This window comes from Callorhinus ursinus, unplaced genomic scaffold (assembly GCF_003265705.2).
Source record: "Callorhinus ursinus isolate GAN/ISIS: 27379988/994484 unplaced genomic scaffold, GSC_fseal_2.0 scaffold15, whole genome shotgun sequence".
Lineage (NCBI taxonomy): Eukaryota > Metazoa > Chordata > Mammalia > Carnivora > Otariidae > Callorhinus > Callorhinus ursinus.
Genome location: NW_027397077.1, coordinates 26,675,678 through 26,700,913, shown reverse-complemented (window position 1 = coordinate 26,700,913; position 25,236 = coordinate 26,675,678). Strand labels below are relative to the sequence as shown.

At 43.4% G+C, this 25,236-nt stretch overlaps 1 pseudogene; it reads left to right on the top strand.

The window, feature by feature from the left end:
* The first annotated feature begins 1,547 nt into the window (after positions 1-1,547).
* Positions 1,548-25,236, top strand: part of LOC141374231 (uncharacterized) — a 55,275-nt pseudogene continuing 31,586 nt past the window's right edge.

Here is a 25,236-nt window from a genome sequence, read left to right as displayed (position 1 = left end):
GGCGAACACTCGGGTACCTTCCCAACTCTTACAACTTCATTTTCTGCTCCGCACCAACCCCCACCAGCCCCTCTCCACCACGTGTGAGCAGAGGCTGGGCCCCCAGGAGCGGAGCGTCTCCAACAGCGGTGTGCATACAAATCATCTGGGCATCTGATTAAAATACAGAGTGTGATCCATCAGACAAGGGTGGGTCTCAGACTCTGATTTCTGATGGGCTCCCAGGGGATGCAGATATTGCTGGCGCATGAACCACATGTTGAGCAGGAAAAATCTTAGATTACTTCTGAATCAGCTCCACACTGGCCTCCCTCTAAAATGTTCCTATTTCTTTCCCTTGCTCTTAACTAAATGTAACCCCTTTATGTTCTCTTCCCATAGAAGCACTCTCCTGTCCACACACAGGTGACTATTTCATACTCAAGTGCTAATAGCTGATAGAGAAGCAGGTTAAATAATTAGAAGAGAGCAGGGCATAGGATCCACGTTGTGACTACTATATGAGGATCACACTTCTAGTAGCTGAGCCATGATTGTTTTTAAACTATCCTGACAATATTCTACCTTGATGAAAGTTTTTAAAGTAATTTTATTGACCATATGAAATCTCGTATAGAATCTTTTTGTATCCATTCTCCCCCTACCCTCCAAGAACACAGAGAATCACAAAGGTACAACTCAGTACTTACTCAGAGCACCCAGACATAAGAAAAGCATTATCCAGTTGTGGTCGAGAAGACTAGCTGTGTACCTGGCAAACTCCATTCTGCAGCTGACACCAGTTTCTTCCATTCAGTCTTGAGCAAAGCAGTTGCCATGTCATAAGTCTGATAACATAATTAAAACGTTGTGAGCACAACTGAGTCTGTGCTGGCCTTTTAACGACTCCTTGGGGATGACATTCAAGAAGAGCATGGGCATCTGAATGGAGCTGATGGAATGCCTCTTTCTAGGAGGGACACTCTTTTATGCCATCATTAAATGAGCTGTTAGGATTCTCCCATTGCTACATCATGGTTGACAGGGAGATGAGAATCTGTGATAGGATACCATATGATCCTAGGCTTATATCCGGTTTCCAGAGCATGGTTATTTAACTTGTTGGCCTCATTTTCCCCATCTGTGTAATGGGTGTAACTATCATCATTTATCTGGGGCTCTTCATGTGATAGGCTCTGTAGAATCCATCCCTGTCCCTAGGACAGCCTTATAAAGCTATCTAACAAGTGGTATGACATGGGTCCCAGTCACTGAGTGCAAACCAGCCCTTACTACTGGACAGGCCCTAGAGGCTCTGCTGTACCCGCATCTCCCTTTAGCTCAGGATTGCAAGGTAGCCCACGAGGGGTGGGGTGGTTCAGCCAGGATCCTGGGAGAGTGTGTGCTCTGGGGACTCAAAGCAACTGCTCATTGCTCTGGTATGAAGGCATTTCAGTACTGTAACTGGTCCACCCCCACTTGGCCAATGAGAATATGGAAACTCAGATGAAGCAAGTTCCCCAAGACTACACATGCAGTGACTGCCCTACTGGGTCTGACATGTGGTGATGGAGGTGAAGGTGCGTGCTACAGTATCGGGCATCCGGTCCGTTGGCACTCAAGAAGTCTTGATCTTCTTTGTCCTTTGTCCACACTCAACTCCTGCCTGTTTCGCCACTACATTCAATGCTGTCTTCTTCCTGGGGACTCGAACCTTTGGCCTCCTCCTTCCCCAGCAGGGCCTGTCTGCTGCCATGACTCATGGCTTCCAGTTCTCCTGGCTGCACCTCTGCGCACGGGAGTTTTCTAGCTACAGGTTGGTGAAGTCTTCCAAGGCAGGATGTTTACATCCCCTAGAGGAATGGCACGGAATCAAGCCAGCCCTTGCTTGGCAACCCCTGGCTGTTCTTTCCAGCCGAAGGCACCCTGCCAAACCCACTCAGGAGAAGGAAAACATAACAAGTGCTGATGTGCTTCCATTTTACATAGAACATAATAAAAGTTTTCAGGATGATTTATTTTCCTAAACAAGAAAATACAATGGACACCTTCCATTATTCAACATGCTAATGATAACTTTTACTTCCTTGTCGAGGATGATCTAGAGTGGTGTTCAGCTGAAGTACAAAGAACACACAGAGAAAACACACACATGCACGCACACAATCATAGGATCCCATGACACTCCGTGCCATGACAGTGGGGAAATTAACTGTGGAACAAGGGGATTTGAAACTAAAGGGGAAAACATGTTTCCACATTTGCAATTTTCCAGGCAACATAAGAACAGGGGCTTCTTTAATTTTAGGTGAATCACTTGGAAGTGTCCCCCATCCAAAGTGCATATTGATAACTCAATGCATGCTTGATTGTCATTTTTATGGAATATATTTCTTCCAGCTGACATTATTGAAGCCACAAGGAGCAGAGAGCACAGAGTTGTATGATTTCTTAAGATCCTTGCTCTTGGCCCAGTTAACACGGACATGGGAGGTGGGGACGGGGTGACCTGGAATACCATGGTTCCCTTTTCACCTGAGAAAACATCGGAGGCCTTTTCCCCTGAGAGTTACAATTAACCAGGAAAACGTGGAAGTTTGTTTTGATTCTGAGCAAGTTTAATAGAGCAGGAGAATCTCTACTTTCTGATGAATGATGACTTTTTCCAAGTAGAAAGTAAGTGGTAATTAAAGTTGTTAATTTCCAAAGTGTTGACGGATGTTACGTATGTTCAAATGGATATCAATAAAAATTAAGTCAGTCCAAATAACTTATTTGAGAATTCACACCATAACTCAAGTATTGGTGTCACCAGACACGAGTTCATTTCTAAATTTTCCTTTATATTTTAAGCTTTTTAGGTAGTTTGTGCACCGAGCGGGTGTGCCAATAGGAGAGCCTAGAGAGTAGTTTGGAGCTAGTTGTGTGACCCTGACGTCTTCCAGGAGACTCTATTTATTAAAGAAATATTTTAAGGGGGGGAAAAAAAAAGCTAAAGCTTTTGCCGATTCCCTAAATGGTTTGTTGGCTGTGAAAATGTAAGCATCCCTAAAAAATTTTAATGGCCTTAGCCGTTCTCCAGAAATTCCTCCATTTTGAGTTTTAGATTTATGAGTGAAAACAGAAGGCAGCATTTCTCAATTCTGAATCACAGCGGAACAGGCCATGTTTGGGAGCAGTTGGGGCTTGGGCTCCGGAGTTGGTTGGCTAGATGACCCTGGACAAGCTGGTTAACCTCAGGCAAGTTATTATTCCATTATAAGATGCAAAAGATTATAGGTTGTCGTGAGGTGGAAATAAAGCAACACAGGTAAAGTATTTAGGACCAGTACCTAGCACAAAGGGATCCTTCAAGAAATGTTGCCCTTCCCACACTCCCCGCAAAAAGTAAAGAAAAAAAAAAAAAACCCTTATATATGCCAAAGCTAACATAATAAAATGGAGAACTGAAGGAAATTTTCTGAAATAATGCATCATCATATATTTAGTACTAATCAAAAAGGTTCTGTTTTTATTCTTTGATCCTTCCCGGTAAATGTTGATTGAATGCCTATCATGTGTACGGTGCTAGGAACAATTTCCTTCTACTCCAAAGCTGGGGGCACCTAGTTATGCAAGCAGTCATGTCTAATTTTAGAGGTTTTCTCAGCAGGAAGAAATGGCCAGGGAACATGCTGCTAAAACCAACAGGAGATACAGGTGAACCGCCTGGTCTCATTCTAGAGATTTCCAAAAGATAGTTCTAAAACTATGTTCTTCTTTATGAAGGGGCTTCTAAAATTCTTCGGGCTTAACTCCACCATTCCCTACTTGCAATATCATGTTTAGGATTATTCTAAATGTTTCTGAGACTTTCCACAACTATGTCTATTTCAAGTCTGTTCTCGGAAAATGGAACTCCACAGAAGGCAGTTCACGTGATTTTTAGTCCGAATCTATAAATAATTGGTGTATCCATTTTAGCCCCCAAAACTCCCATCTGGTTCTCTGTTCACACGAGACATTAGGCCGAAAGCTTGGAAGGGGAACGTTATCCCGCGATGCATGAACATCGTAGGATAATTGTGATCATAGTAGATGCTCCTCACTTCCGGTTTTTTGAGGACTATAGCTTGGGCTTCCCCAAGGTAATTTGCACCAGATCAGCAGGCTGGATGGGGGGAGAAAAACACTCGTAGGAAGGCATTATTTCATCTTCCCTGTTCACTTATTCTGCGTGTCTGCAGGCATTAAGACTCTTCACGGTTCAGGATCAAGAAGGCCTGACCTCGCCCCTGCTCCAACTGCAGACTTTTTATAATTCATGTCTGTGAAAGGCAGAAGAACACAGCTTGTTTGGGGGATCCCAGATGGAGTTTGCAGGATGGATATTAGGAAAATCATCTCTTTGACTGGTAAACTGAGAAATTTAAATTGGAACAGCCTTGAAAAACCATACGTGTTGGGAGATGGGGTGGGGGTGAGGCAGGCCAGGATGTCGCCTTTGCATCTGCAAGAGTCCTATTTTGTAGAGTCGGTCTGCACTTTAAGAATTCCTAATGGGTACAGTCCGTTCAGAAACTCAGCTGAATGTGCTGGAGTCTCTGATCATGTCATTTTGATTGGGGGAGGGAGGGAAACAATGACACACAAACACACTCTTAACAAAAGATGGGGAAAATGTGGGCACCAGGCGTGTCCCTGCTGATCTGAGAATGACAGTTGAAGAGGGAACATTTCAAGTGCAGGGACTGAAGCAAGAGCAGCCCCCAGACAGGAGAGGGGAGAAGGGTCAGCAAAGGTAAGTTGATAAGCAAAACAGGCTGGGGGGCGGGGGCCAAGGAAAGGCGAGGTGATGTCAAAATAAGGGGAAGCAGAAACCAAGTAAATGGAACCCACTGTGACTTATTAGGAATGTTTAATTTGAAATTGTGATCCCTACAATTACTGAAAATGGTGCAGTTAAAAGGAAAGCAGTTCCATTGTGATGGCAGGAAGAACCCTAGAAATGTTTGACATTCAAATGCCTTTAAAACAAAACAAAACAAAACAAAAACATCCTTTGTTCCAAAGTTCTTGTTTTGCATCTGGTGAAATGCATATTAATTTTTCTTCTTTCATCATGAATTGCTGTGTGTTCTGTATCTTCTTTATGGAGACGAGAGGGGGGTATCCATAGATGGAAAACGAAAGGATACCCTCCCCTCCTTGCACCATCCACTCCAACTTTTCATCTTGGCCCTATAGCATGGATGAGAAAACAATGGGGCAGTCTGGAAAGGAGATGGAGGTCGAACAAAAGAATTCTTGAATGTGGGGGTTAGGAGTAGATCAGTCGGCTAGCGTTACATAGGGCAGGGCATTTACTTTAGTAAAAGCCTCGCTACCACCCCAGGTTCCCCAGGATCCCCATCTCTTGACCTCATTGATCCATAACCCTCCCTACCAAACAAACCTGGAACTGAAACCCTGTTTTTCCTTTGCCTTCCTGAGAGTGACTGGCAGTGTAGCCACAGAACTGGCAGGTTCTGATTAGGAATTAAATTCAGGCCCATTCACGATGTACGTTAACTTTGTGGGTGGAAAGAAACCTGGAGAAGAGAGAGGAAACAAGCCTTCGAGCCTCCAAAAATTGGCAGGCAGACTTCCGGAACGAGGCTTCTCCAAGGAATCTTCTGGAATTAAACCTGGGACTGAAATACATTTGCAAATGATCAGGCTTCAAAGTGGGGTTGAGTTTCCTTGTGTCATGCTGATATGGGCCCGGAGAGTTTTGTGGGTTTTTTTGGAGATGAGAAGGGAGAAATGCACCCTGAGAACGCAGAGCTGAAAATTCTGGGCCGCAAATCACTTGCTCAGACCGGCCCTCCCTCTGATATTCTTCCCAAATACGTCATGGCATTCATGAAGAACGCTTGCTGCTTAAATGTCGGATTATGCAGTAATAGTCCCCAAATGAGAACCCAAATGCCTTAAAAAAAAAAAAAAAAATTCATCGGTTGTCTTTAAGGTTTGTGTGGCTGCTCAAATATCCTCTGTCGTGTTTGGCCTTTAGCAGACCACATGGAAGCAGGTTTCTTATTTACAGACCATCCTTTCTGACACATTTATCTGGTGTGATTAATTAAAGATGATTTTTAAATCCATATTTTTCTTTAAAATGCTGAAGGGACAGCCCTGCATTTCTCTGTCCGCAAGTGGTGGTCCCAAACTACCATAAGATGGCACTCTAACATAAATTATGGCAGGAGTCAGCTGTACGGTATAATTAAAAGAGGATGGCCAGATTTGCAGGTGAGCATACAGGAATGATTCCCACGGAGATACATTAACTAGGAAATGTGCTAAGAGCCTGTTATATCCGTATTGGACTTTCATCAGTGAGACGCTCTCCAGGAATTCAATGCAGACAGGCCCTTTTACATTTTTGGAGAAAAATAAATTTAAATATAGCCTGAAAGAAAAGATTTAAAAAATAATAATAAGAGAGAAAAATCAGACCAAACCGCAAGTGCAAAAATGGAAAGGTGTTTTCCATTCTTGGTTCCGTCTCAGGAATATAATCACTAAGGTCAAAATGAAAACCTTGTTTAACCATTTTCCCATTCTTCGCTTCCCTGTCATTAGGGGAGAGGAGGGGCTGTAGACGATCTCGGTCAAGTGGCCAACCCCACGGGGCCTGGCTGTGGAACATGAACATCAGTGCCAGCATATTTATCCCCTTGTGTTGCACAAAGCAAGCATCGCCTTTTACAGAAGGGCATTGGGGAATAAAAAGTATTCTGGGATACTGATGCAGCAGGCATCCTTTTTTTTTTGTTTTGTTTTGTTTTGTTTTGCCATGCTCTGTTGGAAAAAGGGCTCAGTTATTCTGCCTGTGCCAAAGTGGCCTCGGTTTAGTGGCAATCCCTTAGAGATTAAAAGGAAAGAGGGGAGGAAAACCTCATCCAAATTCTTTTGTAGGGGCTTCATAGCTTCAGGTGCAGTGGAAAAAGCATCGCCAGCATGTTCTCTGGCTTCATAGAAAAGAAAAAAAAATCACCGTTTCTTGGCGATCTTAGGCTATTGTGATACCAAGTGGGTAAGCTCTTAGGGTTGGCATCAAACCAGGTACACACGTCTCTGTGCTTAGCAAGCAGGTATCTGGGTCCTGTTCAGTACGGTGCACCCCAGGGAGAGGTGCTGCGTGCTGCTGGAACATCCATGCGCTGGTTTTCTGAAACACGTCGCATCCCTGTGAACAGCATGGCGACACTTGGCCAAGAGGAGGTCGTTGGGGAACCTGGCAACCTGGCTTTCTGTGGAAACATCAGCCTCCTTTTCTTAATGATTTTCCTGCCCACCACTCCAGTCGAGAGAATAGCTGGAACATCAGGCACCTGACACTGCTGGTCGTAGTCCAATCAGAAATGCCTGGGGAGGGGGGGGGCAGGTTGTAGTCTAGAAAGCACCCCCGCATGGTCACGTGGGCTCAGAAGCTAGCAGAGCCCAACTTCTAGCTGATACAAAAACCGGTGGGCATTTCTCTCAGGGGGGTGAAGCCTCCATTTTTAGGAAGACTGGCTTGGCTGGTCTCTCTGGCACGTGGCTTGCTTGCCAGAGACACTGTGGAACAGAAATGGAGAAAGGACCAGTCTTACTCTAGTAACCGGTGCCACTTCTCACCGCCCTTCGTAAAATTGTCGTGGGATTGAGATGTCTGTTTTAGAGTGTGAAGAGCATTAAGTGGAGGCTTGCCTGGGGATGGAGGGAAGAGAAATGACTCGCCTCTTAATAAACTGTGTCCTCTGCTTTCTGCGGTCAAAGATTTGTTGTGAAATGCCCAACATGCTTTGTTCCTCCGATTACCTGTTTACTTGCAAATACTGGATTCCCCCTCCCACCTCTTGCTAAGCATCTGGCTGAATGTTATTTTGAATGTGCTGTTTTAGACGTCCTCTCTTTTTTTTTCTAACAGCGTACTTTCTTTTTCTCAAATGGAAAAAATTATGTCTGAGTTCACAGGTGCAGGAAAGTTGGTGTATAAGGCTCCCGATCCCTTACCCAAAACCCTTGGTGCCAGAAGATAGAATTTGGGGGAATTTAGCAAAGTATTATCATGCATAGACCATACATTTCATACCCTGTAATGATACGTTAATATTTCTGCAGGGAAATGTGTGAATGTTGATATTAATGACATAAGTAAACTCTATAAAGATCCCATAGCAGGTCAGGTCTTGCCAACGTTGAGTTAATTAAGTAAACAAAACTTTGAGTTTCAAAATTGTGAATAAGGGAATGTGGTTCAGTATTTCTATTGTGTATGTGTATTTCTATTTTAGTAGAAATGTAATGTACAAGTTACATTCAGAATTCATGGATTATGGAAGAAAAGGATAGCCCTTGAGATCTGGCTCTGGAATTGCCTCTAATCATAACTCCTTACATATTCATAGCCTTCTAGTTTTGCCTCCTTACTGACTCATCAGAACCTGTGGCCCAGGGGTTGCAAACTCAGGTGTTTCAGGAGAGCAGAGAGATAATATAAACTGGGTGGGTTGGGGTAGGCAACAGGGAATGGCGAGGACCAGGGCACAGGAGAGCATCCCACAGAGGCACCTACCACTAAGCAGTTCCTGATAACTGCTGCCAAGTGGGAGAGTGCCTAGTGCCTTGGCACCTAATTCACTTTTTAAAAAACTCCATGTAAAACATATCACTCATGTTGTTTTTACTATCCTCAAAACCACATATACATCAAAAGAAGACAAAACAAAACAAAAACCATTTGTATCTATCTTCTCCTTGCCCAGTCCCCAAGTGGTTTCTCCCTGGTTTCTAGTGGTTGCTATCATTTCCATTCTGGCTTTGATGGACTCCCTATCCAACCTTGGCCTCCTTACTTGACCTTGACCACCCCATGGCCAGGTATTTAAACTGTGCATTGGATACAATAAAAGCACCCCACTTTGTGTAGACCTTGCATTATTCCTCTTATTCTGTTAATTAGCTGTTGATGCCCTTAGTCCCAGGAGACCCTCTTGTTCCCCTACTTTCTTCTTCTTTCCTTCACCTGCCCATGTCTCCAAAGAGCCAAATGGATTATGCCTCTGGATACTGTCCCCTCTCCTCATTTACTTTTTTTTTTTTAAGTGAAGCATAATCGGCATATAACATTATAGTACTTTCAGGGGTGCAACATCATGTACTTGCATACATACTGCAAAATGATCACAACAGTAAGTCCATTTAACATCGTCACCATACATGGTTAGTTTTTTTTTTCTTGTAATGAGAACTTCTAAGATGTACTCTCGGCAACTTTCAAATGCACAATATAGTATTGTTAACTCTAATCACCATGCTGTGTTTTATATCCCCATGACTTATTTATCTTATAACTGGAAATTTGTGCCTTTTGACCCCCTTTACCCATTTCACTCACCCCCTACTCCCTGCCTTTGGCAGCCACCAGTCTGTTCTCTGTATCTGTGAGCTCAGTTTTGTTTTAAGATTCCATATAGAAGTGAAATCACGCAGTATTTCTCTTTCTCTGTCTGACTTATTTCACTTAGCATAATGTCCTCAACGTCCATCCCCCCCATGTTGTTGCAAATGGCAAGATTTTCTTTTTTTTTTTATGGCTAAATTATATGCCATTGTGTATATGTATATTTTCCCTATCTTGGTTATTGTAAATAATGCTGTAATGTTGGGGCGCCTGGGTGGCTCAGTCGGTTGAGTGTCCAATTCTTGATTTTGGCTCAGGTCATGAGATTGAGCCCCGTATCTGGTTCCTTGCTGGGCTAGGAGTCTGCTTAAGATTCTCTCCCTGTCCCTCTCCCTTTGCCCCTCCCCCACTTAAAAAATGCTACAATGAACATGGAATGTATATATCTTTTCAATTTGGTGTTTTTGTTTTCTTCAGATAAATAACCAGTAATGGAACTGCTGGATCCTATGATAGTCCTATTTTTAATTTTTTAAGGAACCTTCATACTATATTCCATAATGGCTGTACCAATTTACATTCCCACCAACAGTGTGCAAGGGTTTCATTTTCTCCACCTCCTTGCCAACTCAATATTTCTTGTCTTTTTGATGATAGCCACTCTAACAGGTGTGAAGTGATATCTGATTGTGGGGTTTGTTTTTTTTTTTTCATTTCTCTGATGATTAGCGAAGTTGAGCACCTTTTCTTATATTCGTTGGTCATTTTTGTGTCTTCTTTGGGAAAATGTCTATTCAGATCCTCTGCCCGTTTTTTATTGCTATTGAGTTGTAGGAGTTCTTAATATATTTTGGATATTAGTTCCTTATCAGATATATGATTTGCAGATACTTTTTACCATTCAGTAGGTTGCCTTTCATTTTGTTGGTGGTTTCCTTTGCTGTGCAGAATCCTCATTCACTTTTAATCTGATCGAACAGATATAACCCAAGCCTCTAGTTAACAAACCCACTGTGTTCTTCTTGAACTAACTCACATCATTTGCACACATCTGAAATTCTCTCCTCCCTGGTGTCAATGTCACGACGCCTGTCAGATTTCCTTCCTTTTCCCCTGTATTTTCACTCCACTCCACTAGTTTCTTCCAACCAGGTTCTAGCCTCCGCTTCCTTCTTCCCCATATTCCATAGGGAGTATAGGGAAGAGCTTTTGGTTCTCTAAATATTACCTCCATCTTGGCCATTCCACTATCTGGACTTTTAGGTGTGTCTTTCCTCCTTAGTGACAAGAACTGACCTTCCAGGTGGATATTCCACAAGCTACTCAAACTCAATCTGCCCAAAAGAGAACCTCACACATTCCCCTCTAATCAGCACCAGCTCTTCTTACTCAGCTCTGTTTTCCTATCCATGAATTAAACCCAGTCATTTCTGAGCTGCACACTTTCCATCCCAGCGGTCAATGAAGCCAGCAGGGTCCGTCTCCTTCATGATTCTTGTTTCATGCCCACTCACAGTGCTCCACCCCCCTTATTACTGCTGCACGCATTCTCAGGCTCTCATCCGTCTAGTCTACCCTGTGAGGTTAGAGTTCCTAAAACCCAACGACAGCCATGCCATTCACCTGGTTGTCTGCTGGCTCCTCACTGCCTTCCACATTAAGCTGTTTCTCTTTACCAAGCTGTTAAGACTTCAATAACCATAACCTACCTTATTTTCTTATTTTTTTAAGATTTTATTTATTTATTTGACAGAGAGAGACACAGCGAGAGAAGGAACACAAGCAGGGGGAGTGGGAGAGGGAGAAGCAGGCTTCCCACGGAGCAGGGAGCCCGATGCGGGGCTCGATCCTAGGACCCTGGGATCATGACCTGAGCCGAAGGCAGACGCTTAATGACTGAGCCACCCAGGCACCCCTACCTTATTTTCGATCTTATTGACCATGATTCCCATTTGTGTACACTATAAATTTGATAAACTGGACTACTTGTTGAAACCATCTCATTTTTCTGGAAGGAAATAGGCTCATCCTTATCTATAGTGAAGGCTTGCTTGAATGCCTAGAGGCTAAGGTGCAGTTGATACAGTTTGACCAATTCATAGATCGTGTCACGTAATGTAGATATTTTACTGTCTCCATTTAGACTTTCTAGAACATGTGGTGTTTTAAATGCACTCCCAATGATAAAATGGAAGAAGAGGAGTTCATGGCCTCTTAATAATTAAAACCTTCCTTATTGCATTAATTATTCCCTAAGCAAGTATTAAAAAGCTGTGAAACTTAACTAAATAAAAATAATCTGTATGGCTGAGAGTTAACAGATTAGTAATGGATTATGACACATACTGAACCATGGTAGCACAAAAAGTCAAGGTCAAATTTTCTGCTAATAGTGGTCATCAGCAGCATATCTAATAGGGCCCTGATAACTTGAACATAGTTAAAAATGGGGCACATTACTGAAAAAAAGGTTTTATATCAAATATATGGTTCATTCAAAATCTCCAAGGCAAGTAAACTTATTCTGTCTGTTGGAAAAGATTTCTGACTCTCAGTTTTGTGGTGGAATTTGTTAGAAAATTCTCTTGGTGCATCACCAGAAACGTACTTGTTTTTTTCGTTGGCTATCATTAGAAATGCAAGTGCTTTGTATTTTGTCAACACTCAAATTTGGGAATTTAAGCATTTAACCACTCATTATTTCTTTTCATGATACAGTAGTGATGAAAATGCTTTTTTCCTGTCATCACTAAAGACAGGTGGAAACCCTTGTACCCCAAGAAAATTCATATCTGGAAGAAGGTGGTGACCCAACACAGCACCAGGTTAAGAAAGCATTTCTAATCCATCCTGAATGAATTTTTCCACCCTGAAGAAGAAATATGGAGAAATACTTGTCTCTTCCTCCTCTGAATTCATAAGGACGTTCCAAGCCCAATGATGAAATTTGGGGAAGGAGGTAAATTCATCTTTCCCCACAAAATTGGGTTTGGATAACCAGCCCTTTAAAGTGAACAGGCTCTCTTTTTTCAAAGTAAGCAAATAGATTCTAGCTCTCAAAGTTTAAATTCCAACTCAAGTAATTGGAAGTTCTCACATATCTTCCAGAAATTGTTTGGGTTCTTGAAATATTATTAATGCCAAATGCAGATACTTCAGTTGTGATTTGAGAAGGTATGGTGCCTGAGAGAAAACACTAGTGATTTTAGCATAAACAGGTCTCATTTCCCAATAAAACGTTGACAGGAGGGTAGAAGAGCACTTGGCCATCTTGTCCCTCTCTACGTCGAGTTTCAGAGCCTCGACTTACACTGAAGAGGCCATTCCAGTGCAACTTCAAGGCTGTAGTCATGGTACCAGTGGATTAATAACCTATGGTTCACTATACAGTGTTAGGAAGCAAATGTGAAGATAATGTGATACGCGGCTGAGGCTTTTGAAGTCTTCTCGAATTGAATTTATATCCCCAAATTTCTGCACTTGTGGCTTTCTTGCTGGAGAAGATGATTGCAATGTTATTACCCAAAGATAAATTCCAATATCTCCCACACCCCAATTATGTACTGCACACGTTGATATGACAAAGGTCTGCGGCACACTTAGGATCAGCAGAGACCAGATACCTGCATGTAACTGAGATTATCAAGATCTGGCACCTGCAGGTTCTTCTGTGTAGATAACATTTGTCAGCTGAAGATAAATCACTGTCTGAATCTCATCTTGGTAGTCATGATCTTACCTTTTTGTGCAACCCCATTTGTCTTCAAACATCACTGAGATAATTTGAATAGAGGTGGGTGATTTTGAAACATACTTCGAATGCCTGGTTTTAGACCAAACTTCGGCTCCTGCTTTTCAAGCTCATTGATCCTCGCTGTGACACACCACATCTGGTTTTGTCACTCCCGTTCTGTTGATGTAACATAGCATGGTGTCAAGTGGTACTGGATTTGGCACCGTCGTCAGCCAAAGCAATCACAAATCAGACATTATTTCTGAAAACTGCACTAGAAGTGCCAGTGTATTTTAAAATTTGTTCAGACTTCTTTTTTTTTCTTCTTCAAGAAATAGAGCTATTTATTTTAAAGGGTTGTACGTCTAAAAATTCTTGTTCAAAGAATCGCTGTTTCCTACAAACTAGAGGGCAAAGAGTTTACTCACTTGAACAAATATTTATTGAAGGGTTACTATATGCCAGGCACTGTGTCTGGCACCATATTCATTTTCTGGGCTGCACAGCAGTGAAAGAAACTAAGTCAAACATTCATTTCGATAAATGGGAATTGTGTGCCAAGTGTTCCATATGCTGATGACTCCCAAATTTATGTCTCTAGTTCTCTTCTCTCCCTTTCACCCCAGAATCTGTGTGTCTAAGTGCTTTCCAGTATCTTCACTTGGATGTCCAGTAGGCATCTTAAACATACATATCCACTAGAAAGGAGGTAGAACAGGGATGACCAAGGCCTGGGGGAAGGGGAATGGGGGGTAGTGATGAATGGGTGCAAAGCTTCCATTTGGGATGATGGAAGAGTTCCAGCAATGGATGAAGGTGATGGTCACAACAGTGCGCATGTACTTCATGCCACTGAATTGTATGATTTAAAATGATTACATGATAAATTGTATATATATTTTGCAACAGTAAAAGAACAAGCACATGTCCAAAACCAAGCTCTTGATTTCCATTCCCCAGACCAGTTACTCCTGCATCCTTCTTACCCCCCAGGAAATGACACTTCCACTCACCCCTAGGCTCATGTTCAAAACTTGGTGTCGTCATCCTTGACTCTTCTTTTTCTTACATCCAACATGCAACCCCTTCCTAAACCTTGGTGGATCTACCCTGACAGTACATTCAGAATCCAACCACTTCTCATGACCTTCACCTTGACCTCTTGGTCCAAGTCCTCTCTTGCCTGGTCCACAGTAGCCTCCTAACTGGTTTCCCCATTTCCGTTCTTGCTCTTCTTTAGCTCATTCTCCCTGCAATCCTAGAGTGATCCTTTCAGCATATGTATTTGATCCCGCCAGTCTTCTGTCCCCCCCACACACCAGTGCTCTCCCATCACAGCAAAATCCAACCCACAATCCGCCTGGGCCTGGAAGGCCCCAAGGGATCTGGCCTCTGGCTACCTTGCTGAAGTCATGGCCTGTCACTGTCCCCCTCGCTTACTTTGTTCTAGCCACGGCGGCCTCCTTGGTGTTCCTGGAACATGCCGAGTGCATGCCTGTGGCAGGGCCTCTGTAGCTGTTCTCTCTGCCTGTGACACTCTAGCATCAGCATTGCTTCCGGTGTCACCTCCTCAGGGAGCTTCCTGGCCATCTGCCTAAAATAGCATCACCTCAGGGGCGCCTGGGTGACTCAGTCAGTTAATTGTCTGACTCTTGGTTTCAACTCAGGTCATGGTCTCAGGGTCCTGAGATCAAGTCCCGCACTGGGCTCTGTGCTCAGCGTGGAGTCCGCTTGTCTCTCTCCCTCTGCTCCTCCCCCTGCTCTCTCTCTGGAATAAATAAAATCTTTAAAATAGCATCACTTCCTGTGCCATTTTCTTTCCCTTTGTCCTACATTGTTTATTTTATGTGTTTGTTTTTTGTCTATTTCTCTTCACTAGGACCTAAGTTCCATGATGGCAGGATTATTTTTCTGGTTCTGTTTAGTGCTTTTTCCTCAGTAGCCTGGACCTTGATGCGTTTTCAATAAATATTATATAATATTATAATATATAATATGCAAGTGACATAACTATTTTTTTCCTAAATATTCTTAGTGCATTAGTTGGGCTTATTACAGAGAATTGTGTTATCTAATAAATTCCCACTTAGAAATGAAAAGGAGTTTTTCCCCTTAAGTTAAAATATTGAAGTTCTGGGCAAAATAATTTTTTTTTTTTAACTATGCTCCACGCCCAGTGTGGAGCCCAGTGCAGGGCTCGAACTCACGACCCTGAGATCAAGATCTGAACTGAGATCAAGAGTTGTATGCTTAACCAACTGAGCCACCCAGGCACCTCTGGGCAAAAGAATTTTAGGGCATGAAGCTTAAAAAAAAAGTGAAATTTAAAAATCTGTAAATCTTAGGCAACTTGATAAAGATTTAGGAAAACATAGGAGCAATTCAGGGCAGGTAAATATAATTCCAGAACACATGGTTTAGTCAATGGTATTATTCCTGGTTTTTATGATAGGAAATTCAGAGACCCAACTCAATTTGCATAAGAACACAAGGAAGCATCTGCCTTCCTTTGTAACTACAAGGGCCAAGGGATAGACTTCAGGTAAGGCTGCATCCAGGTGCTTGAATAATGCAGTGAGCGTTCATTCTCCTCTCCATTTCTAGGCAGCTCTGCCACCTTCAGTGTTGGCTTTATTCACAAACAGCTCTAGGATTATGTTCCCCCTCCCCTTTTTAAAAGATTTTATTTATTCGTTTGAGAGAGATAGAAAGAGAGAGCACGAGCAGTGGGGAGAGGAAGAAGCAGGCTCTCTGCTGAGCAGGGAGGCTGGTGTGGGGCTCAATCCCAGGACCCCAGGACCATGACCTGAGCTGAAGGCAGATGCTTAGCTGACTGAGCCACCCAGGCGTCCCAGATTATATCCCCTTTATAGCTGGTTATTCCAAGGGAAGGAGAGCTTCTTCGTATCATTAGTCCTGCAAAAGCTCCCGGACTGAGTCACAGGAGACCGTTGGGGTGGCCAACTATGAACCAAATGTTGTAGATAGGGGGATGGAAGGCATTTATTTGGCAGAACTTAATCACATACCCATATTGCACCTAAGAAGAAAGGAAGAATTAAGGTCAACCACCCTCAGCCACACGGACCAAGCACCAGGAGGGGCTTATTCAATGGGAAATCAAAACAAGTGAAATGGATGTGGTGGGGACAAAGCATCTAGTAGATCAAGAAGAGACAACAGTTCTACGTGGCTCTGTCCTGTCGCACACTGCTCTTTGACTTAAATATTTTCAGCTGGTCTTAACAAGTTGTAGTGGGTTTTAAGTTGATTGTGACTAGATTCGGATGGATTGCAGAACGCGAGAGGGGCTGTCTTCCAGACAGAGTTTGTGTGTGCATGTTAGACCATAGTGGCGGGAGACTGGACGGGCTTGGAGCATGGAAGCAAGGGGGATCGGGAAGACTGATGGCTCAGTCTTTATGGACTCAGATGAGGTTTCTCCTTACATGAGGCCATTTCTATGTAATTGAAAAAGGCATTGAATAGTGCAGTGGATAATGGCTTACGTGGCTGTTGTCCCCATCCCTGAACTACTTTAGCACACATTGGACTCAGCTGTGATTCAGTTCTCCTGTTTCCTTTTGTGTGAGCTCTAGCGACCTGGTGTTTCAGCCCTGCTGGTGAGCCAAGCCCTCAGTCCATTGGAGACTGTGCGGTTCAAGGAGAGCGATTGCTCTCGCCTCAGGGAGACATGATTTTCAGTCCTGACTGTGCCACTCATATATTTATGTTCTTTGGCAGTTACTTAACCTCCTTGAGCCTTACTTTTCTCATCAGCAAAGTGGGCATGATACTCTCGACATCAGTATATTGTTGATGGTTGAAGAGAAAAATCTCGGGAAAAGACATATTACAGCTCCAGGCTCACAGAAGCACCCAGTGAATGTTCCTGAAGACGAGAATGCTCCTTGCCAGTGGCTATGCTGAAATTTACATCCTGGGCTTTGAGCACTGCCTTGGGTCCCTGTAGTTAAATTTTCAGAGCCTAGCCCTGTCACGAATTGTACAAACATGCCCGTTATAATGCAGACTGATTTGGTTGCAGGCAATACAAACCAGCTCTGGTGCAGTTAAGCAAAAAAGAGAATTTATTCATGGGATGGTAAGGAGTATCTCAGAGAACTGAAGGAAAATCTGAACATCTGGACCTGGAAAATATAGGGACAGGGGTCAGGTCTAGGATAAACTTGGCTGCCCCTCTAGGGCACCACAGTCAGGATGAGTAAGCTCTAGAAAGTTTTTCTCCATGTGTCATTCCATTCACATGGCCAAGAGAGTGCCTGATGGGTCTGGGGTAAGCACACAACTCAGGCTTGCCCAGTCAGGGCACTTCCGAACCACACAGCTGCTGTAGAAACCGTCACATTGATATATTACACACTGTATGCTGTGTTCATTTGTATGTCCTTAAAAGATTGATTAAGCACCTAAACTGTGCCTTGTGCTGGAGTTTGAGCTATAAAAGGCCAATTCCTACCCTTGTGTAGTTCACACTCTAAGAGTGACTGAGTTAGATAGGAGCTTCTGGTTCTGGAGTGTTCCACTAAATAATATGCAGAAGGGGAGAGTGGTTCTCCAAAGGAAAACTGAGGCTTTATTTAGCAGAAGAGTGAGACTGGCTGCTAGCAGGAAAAAGCAACGGCTGTTCCAATACCCCTAAGTAGCATATGAACCCATCTTTCTGAGCCTTACTTTCCTCTTCTGTAAAATGGGCGTGATAATCATGCCCACCACATAGGGTAATTTTGAGGAGTAAATGGATTGACATATGTAGGGTATTGAGAGTAGTGCCTAGGGCATAAAATGTGCTTCTTTAAATGTTAGCTCCCATCATCACCATCATCATCATCACCATCGTCATTGCGCCAAGCTCATGATCTACTATTCCTTCCTTTTTTTTTTTTTTAAGATTTTATTTATTTATTTGACAGAGAGAGACACAGTGAGAGCAGGAACACAAGCAGGGGGAGTGGGAGAGGGAGAAGCAGGCTTCCTGCTGAGCAGGGAGCCCGATGCGGGACTCGATCCCAGGACCCTGGGAACATGGCCTGAGCTGAAGGCAGACGCTTAACGGCTGAGCCACCCAGGTGCCCCTCTACTATTCCTTCTTACATGTTGTTTTCATAATGGAGCCCTGAGAAGTGGTAAACTCCTGGTCATGCCCCCAAACCCCTGGGCAATAGGACTCTGTGAGCAGTAATAAGAAGAGGGAAAATTTGGCAACCTCTCCTGCAATCACATAGCCCGTGCCTTCTTGTACTTCCCCTTTGACTGGGGATCTGCAGCCTGTAAGTGTTAATTTAAAGTGAACTCTCTAAATGGCAACTTGGGCAGGCTTCTGGCTGTGCAGACAGAGAGCCCTTCTGCAAAAAGGTTCCAGGCCGGTGGCTTTGGTCCAGCCCTAGCCCTGCACATACATACTCATAACCCAGAACTCACTGAAAGTGATTGAAATGCAAGTTTGTGTTGAGCTGAGATGCTAAATTCAGGATTGGGAGCATATGGATCGCCCCATATTTGTTTTCTGCATATCTGATGTTAGCAATTTAGAACATCACTGGGACGTTCCCTGGAGAATTTCAGTTCTGTAAATGAAACAATTATTTTGGCAGTTTGGGAAAGAAATATTCATAACTTTCATGGTATTTAAAGGGGAAATACACCTTCCCCGAGTCCCTTTTTCCCCTGCCAGATAGGAAGAATGAAATTAGCGTGCCGAGGGAATAGATGGCATAAATAGAAAAATTGACAGCGTGTTGCATTCACAATTGGATTTCTAGGATTGACAGGGAGACAGGAAGTAAAAGGGTTTCTCCAAATCTGGGCACAGAGAAGTTGTAGAGAACACCATGCCTGGGGCGTGATGTTCATTCATTCAATCATAAGGTATCTAGCAGCAGCTTTGATGCGCTCCTGCTAAGGTCTGAGGGGAGAAGGACCCATGTTTGTCCTTGGTAACTGTTAAGCATCTACAGTGCTATATAACAGGATTCTTGGCTTGCAAGTAACTGAAAGCAACTTAGAGCAAGCTTAAAGGGAAAAGAGAAAATTATTCTAATTATGAAGGTGTATCTCATGGAACTCAAGTGAGGGGAATCCTACAGGTGAGAATGGGACCTGGCCCCAGGGACTAAAATGTCGAGACTCAGGCAGTCCCCTCTGTGTCTACTGCATTCTCACTCAATTCTTCTGAGCCTCCTGCTTTTCCCTTTTTCTTGGTTCACATAGCAGAAAATGCCTAGCCCACAGCTTCTGAGTTCTTCGATCCCTCCACATTTGAGATACCATCCAGAGAGAAGAGAATCTCTTTGTTTCAAGTCTCAGTGTCTGGGAGGGAAGCTGATTGGCTCAGTTTGGTCAGGCATTTACACCAGGTCCAATCAGCAATGGCCAGGGGCGGATTTATATACAACCTGTCACCCAAAGTGTGGTCCCGGATCAGCCACATCAGTCTCCCCTGGGAGTTTGTTAGAAATGTGGCCTGTCAGGCCTCCCCAAACCTACTGGATCTGAATCTACATGTTTGCAAGCTCCCCAGGTCATTGGTATGCATGGCGAGGTTCGAGAAGCTCTTTTGTAGAAACTCTGTGGCTCTCTGGCTGTCACTCTGGGCAGGAGGTGGGCAGGGCTGCTGGGAGCTGAATAAGATGGCCCAGAACCTTCCTACATCAGTGGCAAAAATGCTCAGCTCTGGAAACTACTTCCAGAGAGAAACATTAGTTCTGAAGAATATCTGTAGAGGAAAATAACTTATGCATTGATCATGATATAGATGAAATATTTCCTATCAGTGTGATGTTTCTCAGTAATCGTCTGAATCTCTCTTCTGTCCCTTTTGGACGTGGCAGGCTTCTAATAGGGGTTTTCTGATCTCACACTATGTTTGGGCAGTGCATGTACCTCAGGCCAGCCATGGGGTTGGTTGATGAATCTAGCCATGACACAATAGTCCAAAAGGGGGAATCATGTCACATATGGTGGCTCTCTAACTACTACCGATGGTGGGCTTATAGGAAATGCCCTTGGACATAGACCAAGAAGACCTGGAGTCCTGGCCTGGAATTTCCACAGCGGGTGGCGGGGCAAGGGGGAAAGTTGAAGGTGTACTATGCGTCCTGACAGTGCTAATATAAAAGACGACTACGCCTGCCTTCATGAGAGTCTTTTTTTCCCTGGGGCCATTTGCATTCTAGCAGGGACCTTCTGTCAGGGATCCTCCAGTGTGAGCCTTGGGGACCAGTTTTTAGGATGAACTTCTCTCAACATGTCTGAGTTGTTTTTTAGGAATGTAGACTTGTATTTTTTTTCCTGCCCCTAATCCTATACACTAATTAGGCTGCTCCTTCAAACCAAATCTTACAGAAAGCAAAAGGCACAAAACAGAAATAAGCAAGCAAAGTGACTCTTGTTTATATGGAGTGAAGAGCATCTTGGCTTGCCCTCCAATCCCTCTTGCCCTTTTCTCCTCAGTCCTTTCCCCCCTTTCTCCGATGTGCAAAGGACCCCAGGGAATCTGTTTGGAAACATCAGCCTAATCCAACCTGTTCATTTCATGAATGGGGACCCACCTCTCCAGTGGTGAAGTGGTGCTGTTTGTTTTACTCTAGGTCATCTAGCTTCTGAACGGGTGATTCAGGGGTCTTTCTACCACCTCAAAGAAGACATGTGGGGGATGAGTGAAGGAAGCCTTTCTCCAGAGTCTGGACCTTTAGGGAAAGCTCCCCGCCCACCAGCAGCCTTTTCCAGCATACTTAGAACGTATGGGTATCCTTCCCGGGGCTTATGGTTCTTCCCTTCTTTATCCTTGCTGAATTTTGCATGATTTACCTTCCAGATCCTTCTTTTTGCTCAATTAATTGATTACACTGGGTTTCAGACTTGAGATGATTGCAGGCACCTCAGTTTTGAACAGGCAGAGTGCGCTGTAATGAGTCACAATTGTGATGCTAAACATCCGCTCAGGCTGAACTGACCCTTTGGCTCATGCCAAAGTGAGTGACCTGGCTGGGAAGGCCACAGCTCATACCCGTCCCATTGCCCACGTGCAAGGGCAGGGGACGGCTCAGGACCTGTTGGACCTGCCTGTAGACACTGTGACAGCCCACTTAAAAAAATTATTTGTGATTTGCGCTCTGCTATCAATCGAGATTGAGAGTATTGATCCCAACTGATTGCCGAGGACCAAAATAAAGTGAAAGGGTAATTGACTGCCGTGTCCCCCATCGATCGAGCACCACAGTTCATTGCCACTGAAATTATTTTCAAGTACTTTGGTTTATCATTCCTAATAAATATAGAAATTGAGTAATCAAAATGACTTACATTCACATCGAACCAAAAGCTTTTAAGGAAGTGTCTATGTTTAAGTGAGTCCATATTCTATGCTGGTTTTGCAATCAAGGCCCCCAGGTCCATTCTGACAGCACTGGGATACAGACTGACTTCAGAAAAAAAAAACTGTCATCATCACAGAAGCAGGAATCCCAAGTACCAGCACTTTTCCAGTGATGTCCTGGTAATGGTGGCCCCTGGGATTTTAAGGAAGAACCCTCCTAAAGAGCCACACTGTCCATCTCATCCATAAAACATTTCCCTCAAAGCAGCAAGGCTTCTTTATTTCACTCCCCTAGTGCTGCTCATAAAAACACAACAGTTGTTTTGAGGTTTACAGCGATGTTAGCAGTAATGTTATTAAATCAAAGTCCTCATTAGCCGTGTACCTAGGTTGCATGGTGTTTGGTCCTATAGTACTTTAGAATCCTATTGCTGTGCAATTTTTTGAAAAGGTTGTTTTAAAGGAAAATTGAGCATCCTATGAAGCAGGTGGCTGAAAAGCAGGACTGAGGGGCTAGAATTTGCTTTGGGGAACCAGGCTCAGTAGCTCAGCACTGTCCAATAGAAAGACAGTTGTGGGCATTTCTGAAAAATGCCATGATACGCACACTCCCATAAGAAAAACTACAGGACTTAAGAAGGAAGTGGGGTTAGAGACCCAACACCCACATTTTGTCAGTGACATGTTAAAAGAAAGTTACCTCGTAAAGATAGCCCAGTTTTGCATATGTTCAATGATAGAAAATACATGCTATACTATCTATTGCACTTTACCTTAGAAAAGACCTGGCGTTTGCTTGTGGAGTTGGTGTCCACAAGCAGTAGGCTGCTGCTTATGTGTTATGAAGTGGTGGAAGGAGGTGTTTCTGAAATTGTAGCACCAGACGTGGATGCATCTGGTGCATAATGCATGTCATGAACTGAAGTAGCTGGTAGGTGTTTGAGGTCTGTATGCGTTTGAGCTTTTTGTGGATTCACACACAGCCCATTTCAGCTGGGTGTTTTCCAGGTTCACCTAGTATTCCTTGCGGGCCTAGGCAGATACAGTATCTGTAGGATGCTCAAATCATTCCTTAATGTAGCAATCATATTGGAACAAATTTACATTTTCAAAATAAGCATCACAGTAGAACTGACTATATAATATGAACCACACACGTGAGCCGTATATGCAATTTTCAGTTTCCTAATAGCCACATTTTAAAAAAGTAGAAAGAAACACATGCAATTAACAGTATATTTTCTTTAATCTGGAAGCGTCAACATATTATGTCAACACGTAGTCAATATAAAAAATTATTGAGATAATGTGTTGTATGTGTATGCTAGGTCTCTGAAATTGTGGGTGTATCTTACCCTTACAGGACTTCTCAATTCAGACTAGTAAAATTTCAAGGGCTCCATAACCATATATGGCTCACAGCTACCATATTGGACAGCAAAGGGAGAGGGGATAAAAATTTTGGACGGTGAGGCAGAGAATAAGAAGAATCTACAGTGGAAAGTGGAAATCCATGGTAGGGTGTAAGACCCCTTCGTGTTGTCCAAAGCTATAGATCAGGCCCATACTCCAGATCTTTAAATTTGTATGTTTGTGTGTATCCAAAACATATATTTAATATATATCAGGTGTATATAATATATAAAATTATATAAATATTTTTAATATATATTTATTATACATATCTATTTGGGAAAGACGGAGACTATGTTCAGAAAATAGATTCCTATGCTTAATACACATTTCAAGTCCACTTCATTTATGCCTCACTTTTTCTTTTTAAAGATATATTCATTTATTTTAGAGAGAGAGAGAGCGAGCATACTGGGGGGTTGGGGCAGAGGGAGAGAGAAACTCAAGCAGACTCCGTGCTGAGCACGGGGCTCAATCCCACGACCCCAAGATCATGAGTCAAAGCCAAGTGTCAGATGCTTAACCGACTGAGCCACCCAGGCACCCTGTGCGCCTTTTGATAACAGTCACTTAAGTGTCAAAGCACAGGGTCTGGTGGTCATACAATGTCACTTGCCTTCTTGAGTTTCTCTAGGACAAGAATCATATTTACAGATCTACTATGAATGTTTAACACATGCTTAGCATGTAGTAAGCGCTCAATTAATATTTCCTGAGTCGAGTTTAACCCATTTGTCAAGTTATCTTCTGCTGTATAGCTTAAGTTCTTGCATGGCAATATTAAAGAACTAGAAACATTAGATTAGAATTTTCTTATTTTTGGCTTGTGTCCCTCACCATCCATTTATCCCCCCATTTATTTATTAACCATTAATTGACCACTTGAGCTCATCTCTTACCCACTCTGTTTTCATACTCCATGCTTTCACCACTCCCAATTTTTCAGTTCCCCAAACACACCATGCTCTTTCCTCTTTGGCCTGTGCACGTGAACTTCTATATCTGGCTGACCCCTAGGCCCCCTACACCTTCCTTCCTCTAGAGAATTACCCTGACCTCTTCTCTGCAAGAGTTCTGAATCTCTCCACGGCACCAGTGACACCCTCTAACCATCAATGTCGTGTTATCCTTACCACTTACTTTTCTGTCTCTGGATTAGCTTATGAGCTCTGCGAGGGTACAGGATATATTTGCTGTATTTTGCCTGTGGCTTGCACACCTTCGAGGGGGAGAATTGGATACTCTTATGGTATCATGGGCAAGAGATAATGAGAGTTGGAATGAATACCGAGCACAAGATGGGTCAGATTACTAGAACGCCTGGGCTTCCGCTCTTGCAGGTTCCAAACTGAAACAGAGTAAATTTTTAAAAATGCAAATTCTACCATATCATGCCCTTGCTTAAATCCTTTCACTGGCTTCCCGTGGGTCTTTGAATAAAATCCAAACCCCTCATCCTAGCACAGAAGTCTGGCCATGGTCTGGCCTTTGCTTGCCTCTCCCCCTTTACCCTGTCCATGCTCTTCATTGGCCCTTGTACTTCACCTACTCTGACTTCCTTTCCTGTCCTTGGATATACAAGCTCTTTCTTGTGGCCAGACGTTTGCCTGTGCTGTTCCCTCTGCCTGTAATACTCTTCCTCCACCCCTAAACTCATAGATTTGGCTTATGCCCCAGGCCACAGCTCACATGTCCTCTCTTCCCCTAACCCCGTCACTTATGGTGACCTTCCCCTATGTCATCATCCTGTTTTATTTGCCTTATAAAACTCATCCCTATGGGGATTGATATTGTTCATGTATTTATCTACCTTTTTGTCTCTCTTTCCCATTAAAGCATAAACTCTTGAGAGCTGGGAACCTTCCTATCTTGTTCACAGCTACAGCCCTAGCACCTAGCATATTCATTCTTGATCATATTTTTGAATGAATGAATAAGATACTATTGTGTACGTGTGTGTGTGTGTGTGTGTGTGTATGTGTGTAATCAATTAGACATGGGTATAAGCAAGAGAAAGTTAAAGATTTCCAGCTCAGGCTGGATATTCATTATGTCTCAGTTCGAGTTCCTTCATAAATAGGCCCTGATAGAAGGATTTCAGCACAAGTGGTTTACTTGGGAGGTGAGACCAGGAAATGCTGGCAAGGTAGTGGGAGAGTGACTCAGGCTAAGGAAGTAAGCCAGTTACCAAGCTCACAGCTGCTGTGGAGAACTGGAGCTATTGCTGGGGAACTCTGGGAATCAGAGTAGAACTCTGCCTCAGGGTAATCTCTCAGAAGGGCGAGGGAGCCAACGTACAAAATCTTCTGTAGCCATTGACTGAAGGCTGTGCCTTACAGGTAAGTAATTCTCAGGTTCTCC